Consider the following 23,449-nt stretch of genomic DNA (forward strand, 5'->3'; position numbering starts at 1 on the left):
ATGTCTCCTACATGAAAGGAGAAATCACAGAAATTTTGTCACTTAACATGATTCCTCCTCTATACAGGAGATAATTAATCATCTTCTTGCCCTTTATTAGGTGAATGGACCTGTGATTGAAATTACATACTCATTAGAGTAATCAGACCTCGAAAAACACTTGACTTAACAAATTACGTAGATCAATACATAGCTTTACTTTCCCGTAACAAAATGGCACATAGTATAAGAAATTGCAGAGTAATTAGCACCTGTATATTCTTTCCCTTCACTCAGTAATTCCACTTTTTTTCTTTTCTCTGTTTTCTTCATGCAATGAAGGTTCTCTGATCTTCCTAAAGAAATCCATCAAATTGTTTCATATTCAGCTTTAGAAAAAAATATCAACTTATTTTCCCAGGGGTACAAACAGTGATACCAAAGAAAAAGAAAAAAAAATTCAAAAAGGAAAAGGCATAGTCCTCTAGAATTTTTAGCTATGGACAATAAAAAAGTGACTTCATTTATTAAGAAGGTAGATTCTAAGTGGTGCGGGAAATTATTTGGTGGCTTAAAAACGGCAGTGCAGAATTTCCTGTTATTCATGTATTTCCTCGGTCCTTCAAATGTAATATTAGTTAAATGATAGCTGGTTTTTTCATTATGTTCAGGAAATATGATTCAACATTTCTGCAATGTTTCTTGTAAATGGAAGTAACTATACTTCTAGAAATTATAATGTTCAATATTAATCCCTGTAGATAGCATTTCACTTGGAAAAGTAAACACAAATGAAAATGGAAAATACTTCCAGCTGATTAGACAAAATGTGAAATCAAAAGTCCTTCTAAATACAGTGCTATTGCTTCAACAGAAGCAATTTGTTGATTGCTTCAACAAAACACTGAGAGTAATGAAAAATAATTTTCTGTGAAAGAAACCAAGAGCTCATATAAATGTTAAGTACCATACAATCCCTAGAATATTATTCCATTTTTTTGTTGAAATAGTCATGTGTTGACAAAATCATACCTTTGAAATAGTATCTAGACATAAAAAGATGAAAAAAAAAATCTAATTTTGGCTACTAAACCTCACTGTTTAAAATACTTTCTTTATTTCTGCTTTGACTTCTATAGTCTCAAAACAGGTCTAGTGAAAGCAAGTTGCTCAGGGCTCCATTCATGAGTCTGGTCTGAATATCTCCAAGTCAATTCTGGGCTTATCTAAGGACAGGGAATCCATAGCATCACTGGGCAACCTGTTTCAGGGTCTGATCATGCCCAAATTCTCATGGTGTCTGAGGCCTCTTCGAAACATTTTGAAAATATTCTATTAACAGCTATTTCGGATTACTTAAGAAACATTTATTACATACAGAATAATTGTGAACAATATACAGTATTATAGAGGATTTTTCTAAAATCATAGTAGAAATCTTTTTCATTGCAATTCTTAGGATACCACCATTCCATGAATAGTATAGAGATAACTGTATTATAAAATGACAAAATTTCTTTTTTTTAAAGAATAGACTGTACTAAACATATTTGAGAGTCATCATGAACCTTATATATATCATAATACAAAATTACTTTGGTGTGAATTTTCAATGCAGTTATGCTGCCTTCCCAGGATTGATTAAAATCACTCCCTTGGCATACATAAACATACCTCTGTAAGATGACCAATGACCCGGACCCTATTAGGTATTATAAAATGCAAAACCTTTCTCTGCATAACCCATACATGGTTTTGTGAAGCAAAACTGAGACCTTTCCTAAAGGGTCAAGAACTTGGAAAGTGGAAGAACAGGGTTGGAACTACTGAATTAAATTAATATTATTAAAATTTTCTGGAGCTTTAAAAATTATCTTCCAGTCACTAGGGATGCTGTATACCTACAAATCAAGGCAAGATCTGGAGGCAAAAAGTTTCTTTTATATTTTTCTCCTCAATATCTTTTTCCACAAAAGAAAGACGTATAAATGTTACTCAGACAGGCAGTGCTGCTTAATCTAGAGCAAGTTCCTGAGGGAAAGAAGGCAAATATAAAGTTTATCTCCTTGGGAGGCAAGGGGGGAGATTGGAAATTATGGGCCAGTTATATTAACTTCAGTTTATGCAATAATAGCAATATGAAAGGATACATTTTTGCAAATGCACCAAAAATAGGGTGAGAATGAGTACCAACTATGATAAATTTGTCAAGAACATATGATAGCCTCTGAATTTCCTTATCTGTTGATAGGAAGTTCTAAATATGCAGAATAGTATATACTGTATATCTTGACCTTACCACTGTCTTTTGTTTTGTGTGAAATTTTCATAAAATGGGGAATATGTCCGTGAATTTGCTATGAGGCAGATACATGTTTAGGAAACCATGTTTAGTACTTGTTAATGGTTCTTTGTTTTCTAACATTACGTATTGAGCAGTGTTCTGCAGAGATCAGTCTTGTGCCCGGTTCTTATCAATGTTCTCATTAGTGACTTGAGTCATTGAGTAGGTAGTCAATGATTAAATAGTGTAGTGTGCTTATTAAATTTCCAATGACATCAAGCTGTGAGGGTCTGTAAACATATATGAGGACAGACTTAAAAAGATCTTGACAAATTAGGAAAATCATTTAAATAAATTGGATGCAATTCAGTAACAAGAAATGCAGAACACTCAACTTAAATGATCAAAAATTTCAAGATAGAGTCATAATACATGAAACAGTCATTTTGCAGATTAGAATCTGAGGCAGACTGAGTTGACTTTTTCCTTAACATTAGATATCCAAAATGTTCCAGACATCCATGTCTAATGTGTTTATTTTATTTCTCCTTTAGACATTGGGAAGAAATACCTTTTCATGGAACCTTGCTTGCTCTAGAAATCTGTTTAAGATTCCTTAGAAAAGTACGTATGTCTCCAACGATTATCAAAGAAGCCCAGGACAGAAACTCAGATGTAAATGTCCATGCCATAGAAAGACAAAAACATATTAAGTGTTAGAGATAGATAATTTTGTCTTAAACCAAATGAAAAAAATCCTCTTTATTTGAAGCAATTATAAAGGATTCAATGTCAGTGAAAGAACAGAGAGTCCTATATGTAGATTTTACCAGTCATAATGAGAGGGCAGCACTGGATCCACAATTCATTAGCCAGCTCCTCTGACTACTCTCCACCAAAATCATGTCACCAAAATCTCACTATTCAGGAAAAAAGTATTTGAAAAACAGGTGTTCAAACCGTTATGAGTCAACACAACAAGTCAAGCAATGCAATGTTGGTACCACACATCTAAGTTTTGCCCAATACACCAAAGCAATTTATACTTCTCTATCTTGATCTTCTTGCTGGCTGCTGGAAATCACTGTGATTACTCAGATCCCTTGAGTCATGCAAGTGTCAATCCTAGCTACTGGCTTTGACAAAATTTCTTGAAAGGCCTATCCAATTACTGCCAATAATCAGCAAGAGCCCACCTGCTTGCACAGATGAAACCCCGATTTTATTCAAAATGTGTTCTTGTTCTGATCTTGTTCAGTTCTTGTTCTGATCCACAGAATTATTTCAATTACCCTCCCTCAAGACCTTATGGGTTATCATACTGAACAAGAGCTAGTGATAGCTGTGTGCTAAAGACCTTGTGCGTGTTATTCACAAATACTGACCAGGTGGTCAGTAATCTACTGAAAATATGGACAACTTTCCTGGCTAGTGTCAGAATTTGGGGTCACTTATATTGGCTTATGGACCACGGATTTGTAAACTGACAAATGTAAAAGTAGAAAACCTGGGAATAGCTGATAAAGTGCTGAGAGTCTCTAGCTACCCACTTCGTGCAACCAGGCTGATTTCAGTTGACTGAAAATGCTTGTCTTTTTCTGCTGAAGAGCAGAAAAGAGCTTTGTAGGAAGAATGTGACAGCCACTTCTGGGTCCCAACAGCAGATTTTTTAACACAATGTCAAAAGAATTTTTTTGAATTTAGAGAAATCTTTATACAGAGTCCTAGGACTCACAGTAATGCATAGTACCCAAAAGTGCCAGTGACAGTTTGTTTCTCACAAAAGTTTCAGTTTCCACTCTTTCATCCAAAATATAATTGGGAATTTGTTACAGCTACGACTGGAGTGCCCACATCTTCCATGTTTCTTTCCACAATATCAGAGGAGTTAGACAGATAGAATCTGTCAGCAGGAGATTGCATATACTATTTAGTCCCAGCAATAAATTGTTTAAGAAAAGAAAATGCAGACTTAACCAAAATGAACAGTAAAAGCAGCAAAAATCACAGGATTTCTTTCTTTAATCTGTTAGTATTTAGCTTCTGAGGATTTGAGCTTGCACTAAGCGGTCATATGGACCATATAAGTCAAGTCTGATACCTGCTGTCACTGCCTGCGTCAATCAAGTGACAATGTTATTTCCATCAAATTTATTAGAGTTGGGTGTCCCTGGACACCAGCTCTGATAGCTGAACAGCCAGCAGCCTAAACCAGGAGAAGTTCAGTGACATTTGGATGAGAATGATTCAGTGCTTGTTTCTTATTGAGGAAGGGGATAGGAACAAATAGGTTTATGCATGCAAGGAGCTCAGTGCTCAAGGTCTGTAAACAATGAGAGTCACTATTTCATAAGTGTTCTGTGACACTTTTGTAGTGAAGTAGAGCACAAGGTTGTCCATAAATCGATAGATATAGATGAAGATGAATATACATCTCAGAGATATGTTGTGGCCAGCAATAAGCAGAAAGGCAAGCACCTTGTGCCCTGCCACAGCCAATGTAGGTCTTGACCTGCCACTGTGAGACTGGTTTCTTCCTTTTGTCCTCCCTCATGTCCTAACATCTCCTGGGACCTGCTCCCTGTCACCTTGGATGTCTTTTCAGCACTCTCCAGTTGCAGTTCTCATGCCTATTGTTCCCCCTCAGCCCACGGCTAAGTACTGCCATTGCCCTTCTGCTCAGACTTTTCCTGATGGACTTGTTTTCCACCCTAGAGTGAATTTTCACCTGCTAACTCTCACTCTTTCATAGTTTCTTGGAAACAGTTTGTTAAAGCTTTAGAGCATGATTAAGTGGTGGAAGCATGGATTTTGCTGACCTCAGTAAGGATTGCTGCAAGAGTTTTGACAAATGATCTTTGTAAATCATAAAAACTCTTTGAAAATATGCATATATACTGCCCGTGGAATACATCTTGACAGATGTCTTTTCAACTCAAATGAATTTTTTCGTTTTGATAGCATCAAGCTGTTCTATTCTAAGTTTGACTTTTTATGCCCACAAGCCCAAATAAAAATCAGAATTGCTTTCCAGAAGGAAAAGAGAAAGTATTTTACATAAGGAGTTCAATGCCAAAAAGTGGATTGGCTTGAACACCTGGGCAGGTAACTTGTTTATCAAATTTGAGGTCACAAAAACTAAAGAAAACACAACACTAGTAAAACAGCATGTGAAATACCCATAGAGGTGAACAAATCTTCTCTTTCAGTGCCTCAAAATGGTAATTTACCGCATTGTTATCTGAGGAAACCTGTCTAGACCATGGAAATTTTTATGGTTATGGAAGAAACTCAAAATGGGACATAAGCAAGCTCTTAATCTGACCAGGTTATATCCTGACAGGCTGAAAGGATATAAAATCAGCAATAGTCTGCTTTGCTGTGTACTTTCCTGTTTCGAAGTATTTGCATTTGTGTATGGAGAGCAGTGTCTGTAGAGTTCTTTCGTAGCTATTCTTTGCACTGAAAAGCATATTTTAAAACTTCCTTTGTATCTGACTGTTATCTAAGGACATCCATTTTGAGAAGTCTAACTGCCCAATTTCTATGTGCAACCCTTATTTTTCATTGTTCTAGTGTGATTTTATGATACTTGTATCCCCAGTTGAGAGGTTCCATTATTTAATATTATTCATGTTTACATGCTTGTGAGTACTTTGCTTTTTTCCACTTCTCTCGAAGGAGGTTTACATCTTCTGGATGTAGGAGGAGGGGCCACTTGAATTTGCTTTCTAGAGGGACAGCATTTGCAGGTTTCCTCCCAAATTTGCCCTAAACCAGGACACTCATGCATCTCCATCTTAGTCCTCGATCTCTGTGTGGAATATTATTTCATGCAACCTTAGGTCTCAGTATTATAAGTAAAAAGTACTCTGATTCCTCAGTGAGGATCCTCTCCTGTATCACAGCCATTTATTCTGGCATAACATTCTCTACTGTTTTGCACAGATGCAGCATAAATATGCCCTCAGAAGAGAACCATTACAGCTCAGGCCCTTGATCTCAGATCCTCATTATGCAGTCCACCCTCTAATTCACTTGAGGACTTCCTTGATGTTAATTTGCATAATACTTAATTTTGTTATCTGAATACACAGTGTATTTCCTATCACGAAATACATGAAGCAAGCTTTTCTGTGGAAAGAACCTTACTTAAATAAGAGTATGAACTTGCAAACCAAAGGCTAAGTTAAAATTAGGTCTGCTTCTCAGTGGGGGCAATTATCTTGCTGATTAAGGTACATAAAAATCTCAGGTTTTGTTGGAATTTGGATAAGTAGTAAGATGAGAAAATTTTAAGTGTCCAACACTTAAACACACACTCCAGACTAGTGAAAATCATCCTCAACAAAAAAAATATGTTTTTTCAAGGTTCCTAAAATATGGCTCTTTGATAAAGGAACAAATATTTATTCAAAAGTTAAGAGCCTTAATGGTTGATGTTTAATTGATGGAGTAAAACTACCCTGCTTCTTAGAGACATGAAAGGGTTCTTTGGGTCCTTCATAAAATATGACAAAATCTTCACAGCCTGCCTCCCAAGACAAAAGCTGTAGATAAGATATGGACCTCTTACCTTTGTTAATCTAACTGTTAAACTATTACATTAAGAAATAGCTTAATTTTTTATCACCAGAGCTTTCAGAATGACCCTAAATATACAACACTGTTAGACTGCATGACCAAACTGTATTTACAGTGTGCATGTTGCCACTATGATGGTTGATAGATTTTTTTATACTTTCAGTCTCAATATGAAAACACATATTGTATTCACATTGGAAAAAAACAAATATTGAGATATAGTTGCATCTTTTGTAAGGGACATGATGAAAGCTAATGCTTTATTATACATTTTATATGTCCTAACATAGCTTAGTTTATATAAAACATGCTACAATTTTTTTCCTAAAATGGGTCCCCTTCTTTGACAGTAGTGGCTGTTGACAGCTGACTGGCAATAATTTTACACTGATATTACATAAAATCAGCTGCTACCGTAAGCAATAATTCAGCATACTAAGCGCTTATTTGAACTTCTAGTTCTGATTTCTCAGTCCGTTAATTTTACATAGCAGTGTGTGGTGTATTCTGGTATGCACCGACAAGCTTGCCCACCTTTCTGGGACTGAGGAGCTGCCACCCTCTGTCTCTGAGATGCTCACTCCTTTTTGACATACTTTTAAAGAAATGTCTCTATCAGTTGTAACATGGACACATTTTTCAATATAAAGGTGTAGTCATTTAAACATAGACTAGCTAGTTCACTGAAAAAATCCATCTTATAAACATTGAATAGCCACATTTCCATGTCAGGCTTTCTTTGCTCACAGTGGATTACAAAACGAAGAGGTCTGAGATATATCAACACTTTGCATTGGATTAAACGTTGTTACAGGAAATAATAAACTCAGTTTTCTCTCAACTTGTCATTTTCTCTTTTGTCTTTGTCCTGTTTTTTTCCCTACCTCATCCACTTAGCAGCCCTTGTGCACTTGTCTCTTTCCGCTGTGGATTACGTCAGCCAGCACGCTGGTGCTCGCTGAGATGCTGGGCAGAGGTCTCGGAGGGAATGGTGCTCCCGCCTCCAACTGAGAAGAGCAAAAGAAGCTCTGCATCACAACAATGCTGTACCCCAAGACAGACAAAAAACAATATGCATTTTCTAGTAGCCATGAACAGATGATATAAATGATTTTGCAGGCCTCTCCCTATTAGCTTGTGGGTCAGATGTGAAGTGGCTTTTTCTTTGTTTTATTCTGCACACAGCACAGTGGCTCTGTAGACAGCAAGAATTTTCTTTGGAAAGATTTTAAGCAGTGCAGCCAGAAGCTTGTCATCTATCTTTAATACTACAAGGATATGACATTAATCAATTTCCAGTAAATCTCTGTTTCATGTCTGAGCATGCAGGTTTTATTCTTCCTGGTAGTTGTTCTAATTGCCCTGCTAAATGCAGCAAATCTGTACCTCTGGGAGCAGTAACACTCCAAGACTCTTTCCACAGCTCTGAAATCAGCCAGTGGTTGAACATACTGGTGGCCAGATACTCATTTTCTCAGTGCTTTTAGCCTGCATTCTTAAGGAAGTCAGGTATATGTGAAAACATTTCATTGGCATTCAGCCCTCCTCTTTCCTAGTAACTTCTAAATACATTTTGGGCATTTTCAGCTATATTTAACAACGTCTAGATAACTCAAAGCTGTTTAATTCCTTTGACTTTTGTGAAAGTAGATGGCTGTAACTCAATTTTATCCCTTCTGTCTGACTTCTTAGCTGCAAAGAAAGAGAGGCCCTAAAGCCAGACTGTAACTCATATGAGACAACCAGTCAAACCCCACCACAGCAAATTTTACTGATACATGATGGCAGATCACGTATGGACAGAAAATTCAGGAGGCTGTGGGTGGTTTGAGAGAGCTGTGGCTAGAAAGGGAAAGGTTTCTGTGAAGGCTGCAGCTGAAAAATTTTTGGACACAGAGAAAACTGAATGTGCTTGTGAAAAAACAAGGCTAGAGCTTGAACAGGTAGAGAAATTCCAGGAACACTGTAGAGACTTAAGGCTAATATACTTATTCCAGTGGAAGACTTACAACACATTAGTATATTGAAGGAAGAAAACATGGACCAGAGGAGGTACCTACATCCCTAGGTTGATTGCTTTATTGGTCCTGCAGCTTACAAAAATATGAATACTTGCTTTTGTTTACTGCAGTGTTAAAGATTTGAAACAACTCCAAGGTTGTGTCACTTTTTACAGATGAGAATGTTTCCTAAGCTCAAAAATCAAATGCATTTTCTTTTGCTCTTTAGCATCCTGGAAGTGAAGGCTGGATTGTTTTCTGTTTCTGCCAGAAAAAAAATAATAAATTTAGCTCCTAGAGCTATCTGAGCATATCACACCTAAATTAATCTGCACTCATGTTGCTTTCCTTCACTTCTGTTGGCATATTTACCTTTCAGACTGAAAACACTCATTGAGTTCTGACCAGTGAAATGATCATAATAATATACCAATTTTTAAAATTCCCTGATCATTTGAAAACACAAGTGACATAATAAATTGAAATGCCAAGCTATTATTTTCCTCTTGCTACTTGTTATGTTTCTTTAAATTTGTCTAGTTTCTGCAGTTTTATTTAGGAGAGAGAGGGGTTTTCTTAATTTTGTGTTACTGTCATAAACTTGAATGGGGACTATGGAGAGTTAATCAAACACTCAAAACAATAACTTTAGAGCCTTTACAGATGGCTGTATTTAGTCACTGAAACTCCTTTTCTGAACTGCATAGTTATGAAATTTTGCTTTTGATTTGCAATTGAAACAATATCCATTAATTTGGGATTTTCCTCAGTAACCCCTTCCCCAAACAGCATAAAGACTTCATTCTTTTTAAAATAAAATATTACCTGTTATTTGGAGTTTTTTGATCTTGATTTATTAATCTTGTTATCTTTAAAAAGAAAATATATAGTAAATGAATATTTAGTGGATTTATTTACTGTATTTATCAATATTTATGCAAAACCATTATCTTTTTCCTTAATCCAAACTCTTCCCTAATTTCAACATAGGATTTTCAAGTAATTTTTATTCTTCCGGAGATGTATCTTTTTATAGACTACATTAAGAAAAATCATCATAACTTTTTAAACTAAAATCTATTTTAATTTTCTCTCTCAAACACCATTAAATGCAGAGATAATGTTAGTCTATCCTTTGCCCTCATATAAGTGGAACAACATAAATGTATCACTTTAGGATATTGTCACACATGCTGCAAAGTTCATGACTTCTAAGGAGAGATAAAAAGCAATAACTTTTCAGAAGCTTAATTTCCAAGTTGCATCTCATCTCCCTGCTTGCTACCAATGGCTGCAATTTTGTAACAGTGTTATTCAGATTACCTGTATAAGAAAGCTTTCTGTACTGCGAGCTTGATTTCCGTGAGCAATCAATTTGAATCCAGCAGTAGAAAGTAGAAGAGCAGGAAATCCAACATCTACTCTGCTCCTCTTCCAGAGCTGTGCAAAGAGACAGTGCATCATTGAAGAGCCATCGTTCTTGGAGTACAAAAAGAAAACAGGGATTTAAAAAGCCCCATATAGTTTATTCTTTGGGCTCAGTCTTAGGGGAGGTGGGTCTTTGTGTAACTTGTTGCTACCTTCTGAATTTGCTTTCTAGTGGTTCCCTTTGTCCCGGTCAGTGCTCGAGGCGTAGCTGCTCTCTGTGGGCAGGTGAGCCACAAGCTGGGCAAGCAGTGATCTCACCCATGGGCACTATCCTGAAGGCCCCAAATACAAGGAGAAAAGTTGGGAAAAGAGGTCCTTGGACAGCCCCAAGGAGGTGAAATGGAGACTGTGCCAGCCAGGGTCTGTAGCCTGGGGAATGGTGCCAGATGAAGGGCAGGAGACAAGGGCAGATCCCACTTGTCCAACAGATGGTCACACCTCCATGATATTCCTCACCTGGGGTGTGAGGCCAAGGCTCATCCAGCAGGCAGGGCTGGACACCTGACAGCTTTCAGCTGGGCTGAAATCTGGAAATTTGCTGATGAGTTTGTCTCATCAGCAAGGCCATTAATTAAAAATTTTGGTGGGTGTTTGCTCCATGAGGGATTTGTGCTGCTGATCACCACCCTGGAGACCAGCTAACTTTCCACCCACTTTGTAGTCCAAGTCTCCAGCCCACATCTCACTGATCTGGAGAGAGGAACACAGTGGGCAAGGCATGGATAAAGTCACAGCTTTCCATGCCACCTCCACCAATGCAGCCCTGTCAGTGCAGAGGGCAATCTCTTTATGACAGAATCTGCCACAAACTGCAAAACAGCTTAATTATTTATTTGGTCTGACCAGCATTTCACTAGAAGCTGGATCAGGACTTTGGCTAAGCAAACGCTTGTCTTGTGTTACCTCTGCTGTAACCTTATTTTTCTTGTAACATAATGGTGTTTTTCTTTCACACCAGTCACCTGCCTTACAGAAAATGGTTGTATTACACACTAAATATGCTGCACAAACAATATCAAGGTTGCCTTCTCCAGGTTTTTCAGGTCATCAGCTTTCTGTTATTGTCAGTAATTTGCTAAGGTTATTGTCTTGGAAATTCTCTCCAAGAACCAGTTATGACATTCACTGGCTTCTCTTTGTTGTCTAAAATGCAGAAAAACAATGTTATGATTGTATTTTTGTAAATAGTTCACTATCTCTACAAATACTAATTTTATTTTATCTGTAATTTCTTCTTCCCTAGTTTATTAACCTCGGAATATGACATGATTTCTACTTCCTCTTTTCTTGACTGAAAATAATTTCAAGGAAAAAAGAAAGCTGAAGAAGGAGCACTTTACTTGCATGAGTTCTAACATGAAAATGTCAGAGCACAGTTTTGTGCAGTAAACCTTTTTTCTGAGCTTCTGCAAATCAAGTGATAACAGTGATATTCATAAAACAGTCATGCTACAAATGATGTACTCATGACAGAGTTCCGGGTTTGCACATTTCTAATTCAAATAACCACATTATTGTACTGCAAGCTTATTAAGTGGTTCAAATCAGTTGACGTACTACCCATATTCTGCAACCATTTAAAACTTTTTATGCTTGTGTCTCAAATGAACCAGTTCCAGTTGATTTCCTTTGCCTTCCCTTGCCTTCCCATCCCTTCTTTTCTCCAGATGATTGTTTTTGTCTCTTTGCTAGTGGATCCTTGTGATGTGTGCATAACATGGAGTTTTGTGACATGCCCTAATGAAGTCTAAAGGTGAACAGCCATGAGAGCAATCTACTGGGATCACCCAGAGAACTAACATGAAGTTTTGAACCAGAAAAGACCTCTTTTGTCAATTATGTCAATTATTTGCTGTCCCTGCATCCATATCCCATACGGGGAATCTCAAAAGACTCAAAACTGCAGAAATGGAGTGAAGAAAGCAATTTTGAGAATTTAATTGCCTAGATGATGATAGACGAGTTTGCATTTTGAAGGAAAGAAATGCTTTAAATATTTTTATTGTTACTTTTTTTTCTGATTCTTCTCATTTGGGTAAAGGTTAACTTTTTGTTTCAAATAAATAACTAAATTAAAGCCAAACATTTTGACCTGAGGTCACAAAGGCCATCTAGTCAGGCGTCTTTTCAGCTTACCTTCAGTTTCAAGTATTTTGGCCTGGAGGCCAAAATATGAATCTAATTAAGAAATTCTGTTTGGCAATTGTTTCTTTCATAGTTAGATTGGAAAATAAATTAAATTGATTACCTTTGCTATTTTCTCATTTACTTCAGAAGTGCCTCAATCACTGTTCTAAGCTTATCTCCAATCACTTTTCAAGCACTAACTGAACAATTAATATTGATCTTTTTTTGGTGATCATTCAGATATTCTACATACTACTAAAATCGAAATTTGATTTTAATAGTACTTCCATGAAGCTGACAAAGAGTTAACATGAAATAAGATTAAATTAGTTATTTGCTCTGTAATAGTCGGTAAATTGTAAATCTGGATCTAAGATTGTTCCAGCTGTCTTTCCATAATATATGTTTGTATTCATATAATAAACCTTGTTTAAATATCAGGTTCTATCTACCATTTTAAAGACTACCGAGCTAAAAACTTACAAGAAAGTAAATTATAAGCTCAGGGAGTTGGGGATTTTGGTGCCATTTTAGCAGTTCCAGAGACTGAGAGTAGGTGTGTTGAGTATGATTTCAACTTTTTCTGATTATGCTGGAATGATTTTCTGGTACTGCAGAAACTTTTTCTTTCTCTTTAGTAATCGTATGTTTTTTAAGGAATTTCTAAATTCGCTTTCAATTAACAGAAATACATTCATTGTGTTGCATCTTATTAAAACTTACACTGGACTCCCTGCTCTATCTAGCTCTATGAGTTGATCAAAAAATAAGGGAAAATCATAACATTTTAAGTCAAGTCTTAAATTAAAAAAAAAAAAAAACAAAACCAAAAACCCAAACCCAAACAACAAAACAACAAAACAACAAAAAACATACTTTAAAATATCCAAAATATCCAAAATAAGCCATTTTTATTCAAAAAGCATTTTCACAAACTGACATCTTACATCTAGAAGATCCAGAAGGAAATTTGCCAACTTAAATAGCTCCAAATCAGGATTCAATGAGCAGATTACATTCACTGTTAATAACCTGAGCCCAGTTTTTAAAAATCAGCTTATGCTATTTGATTGTATAAGGTAATAGGTTTACATTTAAATGCTATTTACATGCTTATGCTATTTTCATGAATGTATTTTATCATGTTTTTATTGGTTTTTTGTAAAATCATATAGTTACCTAATTAGTAATCCTTGCCAGTATTATTGTGACTCATAACAACAATGTGAATCAGCAGCTCTGACTGTTTCTCTAAAGGGCATCCACCCAGTCCTAAGACCTGCACCCCTGGTTGTACAAATAAGTAAAACTAGAGGTGGATTAACCTTGGAATACTTCCCACAGATTGTTATTTTTCCCTCATCTTTTCTTTCTTTGCAGCTAGGAGAAGTCTGTATCAAAATGTCACCTATATAAAACTGTCACTATGAAACCACGAGCTGGTTTTCCAAATAGTTCCTACATTTAGTTATTTGACAACTGTCATGCTGAGTAAAACTTATAGCCCTTTTAATCAACATTTTTAACAGAGAGATATTTTAGATATTTCAGAAGAATAATCAGCCCCCATATATTAAGTTTCATCACGTTATTTATTATTAGTGAGATATTAGTTTGAGCCCCAAAGCATGTTTTAATATTTCTTCCAGAATATATTTACAGCAATAACATTTATAACTCTGGAATTTTTGGTCTCTGTTTAAATGTGCAATTTCTTTTTACCTCTCACTATTATTTTTTTCCTTCAGTGATTCCTTGGGCAATAAGTCATGCAGACCAATTACTGGTATCTTGAGAATGTATTCAGTTTATTGGTTTTGAACACACTACCTGTTAATTTCATGGTGCAATTCTCTAGGGGTGTTTCTTGTTACAGTTCAGGATGAACAGTAATACCCAAGAGAAACTCTTTATAGCATACTGTATCTTGTAGTTTTACACAAATATTTTAAGCTAATTAATATAGTCCTCAAGTCCTACTTAAATTAAATTTGTTTGAACCTTTCCCTCTCCTTTTCAGTTTACTGTACTGACTTGGAGACAAAAGTTATAAAATAACTGGTAGGTTATTTTGTACAGGCATGTTGGTGCAAGATTTTCTAGTGCTGGAAAGATAAAAGTCAAAGACATAACAAAAAATCCCAAATCAATGAATCTCTGGTTAAACAGTAGGCTTCACCCCAGACCATTATGAGAGTAAACAAAGCATTTTTATTTCACTATTTCAAAGAAACCGGAATGGACCCCTTGTCAAAATTTCCCGTTACTAATTTGCAGCAGCATGATCGTAGGCAACCCCTGTTACTACTCACTTTTTCTTGACTTTTGTTTTCACAACCAAAGATAGAGTCCTACATGCCCTTGTTAAAGAGAGCACTTAGAGATTAGATCATTTTATGAACTAAAGACCCTTTTGTTCACTGTTCTGGCCGACTGATGAGTTGTTTATCCTATCTTTTTACGACGACATTTAAAAATACACCTGTAGTACAATCCATGTCCCTAAGGAGCATTTTAAGAAGTTTGTGGGTAGAAAGTACCATATGTGCAAACCATTGCAGTGAGTTAAGAAGATTCTTATTGAAGATTCAGTTGGTTCCTTTGAACTGAAAAAATATTTCTGGGGTTTGTTCTGAAACTTACTAAATTGCTTTCATTATATTTCTGCAGCTAAAACAGATGTCTTTTGATATTGTGCTATTCATCTTTTATTAATTATCTACTTAGACATATGAACAGACCATTTGAAAACTATAAGCATTAGCAAGCTGAACTCTTCTGTACTGGATATACTCAAAATTTTCCTCTTAACTCAAATGTCCCTCATTATAGGAAAATATTTAGGTACTGAGACAATATCCGCTGTATTCATAAGCCTATGGTTGAACTTAATAACTGACTTATTTTTCTAATGGAAATCTATGTGTGTGTTGCTTGCATATATTGATGTTGCCAACTCATCTTTCATAGAGAAATTAATTGACTGCTCCAACAAGCAGCAAAATGTCTATCATATATATAACATTTTATATATATAGCAAAATAGATCTCAACCTGGTTTTTTTTTTTTTACCTTAGGTGGGTTCTTAGACATTGGGTTACATATGCTACATCAATAAATCATCTCTACAATATACAGACTTTATAAAATATTTTGGGAGCTTTGCAATGCAATTTAACAGGCATAATAAGCATTTGAATTCATGGTGGTTTCACTTAATTGAAACTGCTGAAGATTATCAATAAAACTTCTGAAATGCCCATGTACTTACTAGAGGGAAAGAAGGGATGGAAAGAGAGAAAACTATCTCTACTGTGGCTTCAGCCCAGAAAAGAAAATCATACCGCTGAAAAATCGTCTCCAGAGAACAAAAATGAAAAAAAACCCCACTACTCTTTGGAAGAGTAGTGTCCCTCTATACTGGGTTTGGCTGTTAAAGTGGGGTCACAGTAGCTCATGAGGTGCTGTGTTTTGTGACCAAACCTGTGTTGATAACATAGGGCTGTTTTAGCTCTCGCTGAGCAGTGCCTGCCCAGTGCCAAGGTATTTTCTGTTTCTCACTCTGTTCCATTGGCGAGCAGGCTGCAGTGCACAAGATCTGAGAGGGAACACTGCTGGGGGAGCTGACCCCAGCTGACCCAAGGAATATCCCATATTACATGACACTATGCTCAGGACAGAACCTGGGGGAAGGAGATAGAAGGGAGGGTGGAATTTCGAAGTTATGGCACCTGTCTTCCTAAGTCACCATTACCTTTGGGGCCCTGCTTTCCTGGATGTGGCTGAACACCAGCCTGCCAATGGGAAACAGGGAATAAACTCCTTGTTTTGCTTTGCTTCTGTGTGGGGGTTTTGCTTCACCTACTAAACTGCCTTTATCTCAATTCAAGTTTCCTCACTTTTACCCTTCCTGTTCTCTCCCAGGTCCCACTGTGAAGCTGGGTGGGACTGAGCTGGCTAAACACAGCACTCTTGGGAACACCACCTTAGACATGTTATAGTATGCATTCAGTACAGAAAGTATTCTGTCAATAATTGCTTTTTAGATGGTCATTTCTGATTCTTTAACTACAGGTCCCTGCTCCCTAAAAACAAACAACTTCCTTTGCCTGAAATCCCTTCTTCAGAGATAAACCTTAAAATATATTTTGCTACAGAAGAAGAGGTGTAAAGCTGGTGAAATAGGTGATAACTGTAAAAATGATACCTTTAAATCATGGGGGCCTACACAAGCAAGCAATATGTGTATGAGAGAAAATTGGAGGTGCATATTATTTTTGCAAATAAGAGAGATTTATGTTGGTGGGTTGATTTATATATTTTTAAGCATAGAAAATTATTTTTAGTTAAATAGACCCCTTTTAATTCTTCCTGCTTGCTCACTAAGCAATTGTTCAACACCACTGATTATCATAACAAAACATCAGAGTCAATTATGAGCCATAACAAAAAATGGGGAGACAAAACCTACTAAATTCCCATTTTTGTGGCCTCTAGGTCTCAGAGTACTTTTGCAGTGTTTTTTTTCTTCAATCATCACAACTTACACTAAAAAAACTACAACCAACCCAACACAGAACTTTCAAAAGTTGGGTTTCCAAGAAAGAAAAGCCCACATATTTCATGCTAATGTAAGAAAATAAATAAGTATGCTCATGCAGAGTTAGATCAAAGGTTCACCTTTCCGTGACACTTGATATTAAGAACTTTGTAAATTTTAAGACCAGGGTCACCTGCAGTGATCATTCTTTAGACTGTCTTGTTTTCTCCAGAGACTTGCATTTCAGGTGATGCTTTTGCATTTCATAGTCTTGATAGATTTATTCCATTAATTTGGACAGTTGCATATTTAACTCATGTAAGATTTTATCCTCAAAGTATCCTATGGGAAAGACTCTGACATGCTGCTTGCACAGTGTGTAGAAAATTCTCTTTCTGACTGTTTGGAATTGCTGTCCCCAAGGTTGCTTGGCAAATTCATGATAATTGAAAATGTAACTTATGCAGAAGCTGAGGGCAACTGCAAGCAAGACTGGTGAATAGCATGACGTGGTGCTGTGATTTCCTGTGGCAGGTGACACCAGATAAGATGATTAAATGGGAGAGTTGCTCAGATCTTGGCAATATGAAGAGGGAGGAGAAGAGCCCTTGTGCCACTTTGTGTGGGAGCATCCTGCAATGCCTGAAGTTACCAGGGAAAATCTTCTGGCTCACCAGAAAGATCAGATGAGGTGGTGAGGGGGTTGCAGAGGGCACAGGGTGAGAAAACTGACAAGGAGAGAGAGCAAAAGCACTTCAGACACCTCATATGTCACTGAAGCTATCACAAACCACCAGTAATTCAGAAAAGTCTGTTGATAAATTGATACTTCTTGTTATGAGGACAAAATAAATGAATGATGTACTTGAAGTTCCTTATAGCTTAGGAGGCCAGGCCTGCAGAAGTGCAAGACTGAAGCAATTAAACATATTGACTAAAGTTCCAGAGGTATCAAGATAGTAAGAGCTGGACACGGAATAAAGTTAAGGCATAAATAGAGCATACGCTGAACATAGAAAGAAAAAAGAAGAAAAAAGAAAAGATACAATAAAGATGGAATGAAGTGTATCCATTTATAATAGTATTTCAAATATTTCCCCCCAGACATCCATCCAGAAGAGACTGCAGATCTGAGGATCTCTTCTGTCCCTTAATTGATAAATCCATCTTTTTCAGTGTCATTTTTTCACGAGTGTGTGTATGCAATAGTAACCCATGTAACCATATTTATACAAAAACAGATAATGTGAATTTGTTGTTTGATGTAACAATAAGGGTTTAGGAACATTGAGGTGAAGTTCTTGATATTTTTCACAACTGGAGTGTACAATGCTTCACATTTGGTTAACTAGAGCACTCCTTTACAATCAGATGTGTAACAAAGTGTTCAGGAAATGCTACTCCTTGCTTGCAAACACTTCAGTTTTCTAATCTATCTGTCCTTGATGAACTACAACTGCATCTTCGGTGTACTACTACATCAATGTATTTTCTTAACTTTATCTTAACAGATTTCCTCTCAGTGCATCTCCTGCTTCAAACTAGGCAACCAAAGAACACTCCTTATGAACAAGCTGAAGGCAACACCCTTTCTCTCTCTCAAATCCTCTTATTTGGCCATGAAAAGGAGCCCCAGTCTCTTCCTTTTGTTGTGTATTCTGCTGCCATCCTGTGGTTATTTCTTTTCCTTCACATCAAGATTTAACATAAAAGACTTGGACTTGCACCTCATGCAAATTGTAGGTTCCACACTCTGCCCTCAAATATCTACAAAACATATCTAAGAAATATTCTGCTTAATTTCATATTTATTGATAAAGGAGGCATCTGGCCCACACTTGCAGAATAAGCATTTCAGAGGTTTTCAGCTGGATTGTGGAAGTTATTAGGTGAAAATACACAGAATTTTCCACAATGAAGAGTAAAGTGAGGACAAATATCACCTACAGTTCAGTAAAAAAAAATTCTCACATGATACTTTCCAGTGAAATGACATAAAGGTAATTAATTGTTCATAATGGCACTTTGAGTTGTCTCAGACAAATTCTATTTCTTTTCCTATATACTGAGTTAGACTTTGATGTGCAATCATTGAAGAAGCCCTCTAATTTTTTACATTTTTTTTGTCTTGAATTATGCATTTAGAGATAGGAAAGAAATTTTTCTTCACTGAGCCTTTTTTCTCTGGTTTTAGTCTAGAAGGTCTTGTATGAAAGTGAAGATGTTTTGCTGGGGAACAGGGTATGGCTCTAGGTTGACAATTGGACTTGATAATCTTAAATGTATTCTCCAAACTTTTTTATTTTATGATTGTATGGTCTAATCACTGTAGAAAACTCTACTGGGCCTCTAAGATAAATCATGTAGCTTGTAACATCATCAGTCTTCCTGCAGTGCACAAAATTCTTTAGTATCCTAATGGATTTTGGTTTTATTTGAAATCCCCTTTCTGAGGAAAGAATAGGCTTCTAATCTGACCTGTCTAAACTGGAAATAAAAGAACATCATCAATTGCAGTGGACAAGTTCTTCAGCTTTTGACCAAGTCTGCTTGATAATGCTTCTCAACATACACATATGCACGTGAAGCACAGGCAGCCTTGTATTATTTAGAATGTGCAGGCGCCATCCCATCGAGTCTGCTTTTCTGTGATGCCTTTTGCACACACTGCTTTGTGTCTCTTTGATGCTCTGTGACCACTGCCCCCTCATCAGGTCAGAAGTATTCTGAAAAGCTGTATGGAGGATCAGTATGCAGCTTCTTTGTGGATAATGGACTTCAATATCCTAGTTCTGTTTAAAGAGGTGGAGGGTGTAGGGGGACTTTTCTACCCTTCTGTAGTTGCCAGATTTTTGTCTTCAAATGCAATTTTGTGTTACAGAACTCTTCCTGAAACATGAACATATTATGTAACATTTCATTTTAGAGAGATAAATTATAGTGGTTTAAGCAAATATTAAGATACGTAGGGCTGTTAAGAACAATACTCCATGCTAACAGAATTAATGGAAATTCCATCTTCTGCTTATCACACTTGGGTATGCTGTAGTGCCTAAGTTTTAATTTATCAATATGCGTAAATGCTGAAAATTCTGCTGTTGTTTCTGCCTAGAAGCGTTGCCATCTTGCTGAAGTTGAGCACTGCAGCACCTACTTCATATCTAACACATTTGGGAATTACAAATTGCCTGACACTCCCCAAGAGCATTGAATGCAGTACAGATCTGAAGGGGAAAGGATGCTTTTCATAATATGGTAAGCAGAACTTCATAGTCCTTACACGTTTGCTGTTCCTAAATTAAGATATAATTGCCTGTTGCTTTACTCTGTCTGACATCTCTGAAGTGGCAAGCAAAAGGAGTGTTGCAGGTTAAAGCTGAGATGCCTATTTCTGCTGCTGCAATGCAACTGTTTTCCTTCCATTTGCTTATAATTGTGCCACATTCCTTAGGAGCAGAATTTTTCCCCATTTTATGCTAGCTTAGGTGGTAAATGGGCTTTAAAAGTTTAATCTCACACACTTGTCTGTCTATATTTACGTGTGTGAGCCACATGAAGGAAGAGGATTTGTCCTTTTATCATCAGTCAGAAACTCTAAGGCAACATCTGAACTGAATTTTGACCAACTAGTATCTTTGTAGAATCTAAAGTTGAGCATGAGGGACAAACGTTAAACTGACAGAATATTAAAAGTATATGCATATATAACAGGATTTTTCTCATCACACTTGGGAATGAGAGTATAGCACTCACAGACACAGGAGAATTTTAGGGGTTTTTCTGTCCATTTTAAAGTGACTAAAAACATTGACTGCTCTGGGAAACATTTTAACTTCTAAGATCTTAGCTTCAGAGCAGAGAGTAAACACAAGCAAGCAAAGGGAAAAAATATGCTCCCAATATTTGAATTGTAGGCTTCCAACAACACTTAGACACATTTGGTAATACTTGTAAAATGTAGAGATTATCCCATCATTTTAACACTGAGATGTTGAACTCTGCCTGATGCAATGGCCTGTTTTTAGCAAAACAAGACAGATTGATGTGGACAGCAAAAATTTTTAGAGTCTGGTAAAGCATTTTGTTTGGTTACCTGTTTATTTTGTCCCAGCAGAGCCAAACTCTTGTGCTTTGTCCAAAAGTATATGCTAGACAAGCATAATACAGGAAGACAACATGTCAGACATTGGCTATAAAAGCTGTGGACAGCATTACAAGGGGCAGGGAATGAATCTGATGGTTCTTCGAATATCTGTTTGGGGGCAGGTATCTTCTATCATTAATAGTTTTCATACAGTTTTGTTTGCATGTGCATAATTTGCAGTGATGAATCTCTTGATAATTGGAATTCACTAGTCAAAGAAAATGAAATCTTAGCATCCTAAAGATTACTGAAATTTGGTTAATATGGAAGGATGAGTAGCAATCAACTTGCTTGACATGGTACTTATTGAAAAGAAGGTTAAAAAACCCTGTAATTTTGAGTTGTGTAAATTATTTAACTTTCTACTAGGAATTAAATTGAAGGAGCAATAAGAAGATGGAAATTTTCCAGTCAGCAGCTCTTTATAATCACTAAGTCTTGATAGGTCACACACAGATTCTGTAATAACTTCAACAGTGGTATATTAATTTTCTAGCAAGACACTGACATAGGCAACATAGTATTATATCTTTCTGTCTTGATCATAACTCCTCGGTCAAATTTATTTCCAGGGTATTGCATACAACAATGAAACTTTTCTTTCTACTGATAATGTGAAGATGTAGGCTAATGTGAAGATGAAAATAATCTCATTATTATAGCTGCAGTTAAACAGGAAAGAATTCAAAATTCTTTTAAAACAAAATAAGAATGGAAGTTGAAGTGGGAAGTATTATTGTATTTCATCACAGAAACAATAATTCTTATTACAGTAGTAAAGATATTCAAAAGCTGGATAGAAAAAAAATTGTCCAAGTAAAGAACTGTGTACAGTTCTTCGGAAACTCATATTCACTTCATCAACTGAGGCATTAAATTACACGGCAGGAGACAAAGGGAATTTCTCCAATGAAGAATAACTTTGCAGAGGAGAACATGAGTTTTACCCAAATTATTTACTGTGGAGACAAGTTCAAATATTAATTGAGCTAGACTACAACACTGCTTTACCATAGCCCATGTTATCTTCATTCACAGGTAAGGAAAATGAAGCAGAAGGAGCCAGGCTGCCTCACTTTAGCAAGACTTGCAAAATCTCAGAATTATGTCCTATTAGTCCAAGTTGCTATGGGGATCCAAGGTCCCAGCACATAACCATTCTACAAGTGGTGGAGCATGGGAAGCCATCCAGCTGCCCCCAGGTGCACAGCTCAGTGCAGGATGCATCACTCCACATGCTCCTTTCAGTTGCATGACCAGGGGCAAATGCATTTTCCTAAATGCCGTTTGCCATTTTATACTCTCTGATAATGGCACCTCTGCACTTTTAACAAATGCCAAGCTGTGGTATCAGGCTACTCAGTAATTCTGTAGCCTGCTGAGTACTGAGCTTAAATTGTTGAATTCTCAACACAAAACTATCCTTACCTGCTGGATTCAGTTTGGGTTTAAAGTATTCTTTTTCCACAAAAAAAATGAAAATTTGCTTTTTCTTCTACATATGTAACAGAAAAAAAGGTATTATGACCAAATATCCATAGCTCTTGGAACTATAAATGTGAACTTAAAAAAGAATTTCATAAGGTTATTAGACTTATTCCTGTCTGCACAGGCAAGAAAGCCAGGCCTGTGTGTCTGAGGCAGCACAGTCTCTGCAAACACTTGTGAAATCCTCTTCTTTGTGGAGTGTGCTGGAAACCCATGAGAAAAACCTGTCCTCATTGCACTCTTTGTAGAGTTCTCAAAGTTCACATTGCGGATGATGAGCCACCACTTGTGAATTAGCATATTATATAAATCATGCTTGATTATAAGGGTATATTCCCACTCCTTCACCAGCACAATGAAAATAGAACAGGAAAAAAGAACTGTATGACTGTTTTATTTACGTAAAGGCATGTCATTAAAATTCTTTTGATTTTCCTGAAGGCAATTTTTTTGCATTAGTAGGAATACAGATCTGGCCTAATTTCCTATCTGCAAATTAATGAGGATTGGAGATATTTAAATTACAGCCAGTGAACTCAGATATTTAGAAAAGGGAATATCTCTGGTGAAAGAGATGTGTGAGGAAAAATACTGCAATGAAGTTGGAAAATAGAGCTTTTTGTGGATTGGGTGTATGACAATTTTCAAATATATGGTGTTTTTTATTTGGAGCGGCAAGTTAAAATAGGTATTGCAATATAAATAGAATGCTTGTCAAAGCTGGGCAGAGTTGTATTTTTTCTTGAAAGTAAGATGCTATTTGGATTTTTCTCTTCTTTTGCCTTCATTGCTGTATGTGCTTTTCAGTCAGGGTTACATATCTGCCCTAATTTGAACTGTCACAGACATCAAATTGTATACTTTAATTTCCCAG

The 23,449-nt window shown here is 36.5% G+C and overlaps 1 long non-coding RNA gene across 31 annotated transcripts in view; it reads left to right on the plus strand.

Annotated features, from left to right (window-relative positions):
• LOC148224359 (uncharacterized) overlaps positions 1-23,449 on the plus strand; it is a 134,322-nt gene that overhangs the window by 17,839 nt on the left and 93,034 nt on the right. For 24 of the 31 annotated variants that reach the window (XR_015802459.1, XR_015802460.1, XR_015802462.1 and 21 more), the window contains one exon: positions 20,056-20,198. The exons of 3 other annotated variants lie outside the window; for them this stretch is intronic. This is a non-coding gene — a long non-coding RNA (uncharacterized LOC148224359). Of the gene's footprint in view, positions 1-7,744; positions 9,667-20,055; positions 20,199-22,125; positions 23,439-23,449 lie in introns of those variants that run through there. 4 more of the 31 variants (XR_015802454.1, XR_015802452.1, XR_015802465.1 and 1 more) reach the window with 3 other exon arrangements.

Source organism: Sturnus vulgaris, chromosome 3 (genome assembly GCF_052056855.1).
Source record: "Sturnus vulgaris isolate bStuVul1 chromosome 3, bStuVul1.hap1, whole genome shotgun sequence".
Lineage (NCBI taxonomy): Eukaryota > Metazoa > Chordata > Aves > Passeriformes > Sturnidae > Sturnus > Sturnus vulgaris.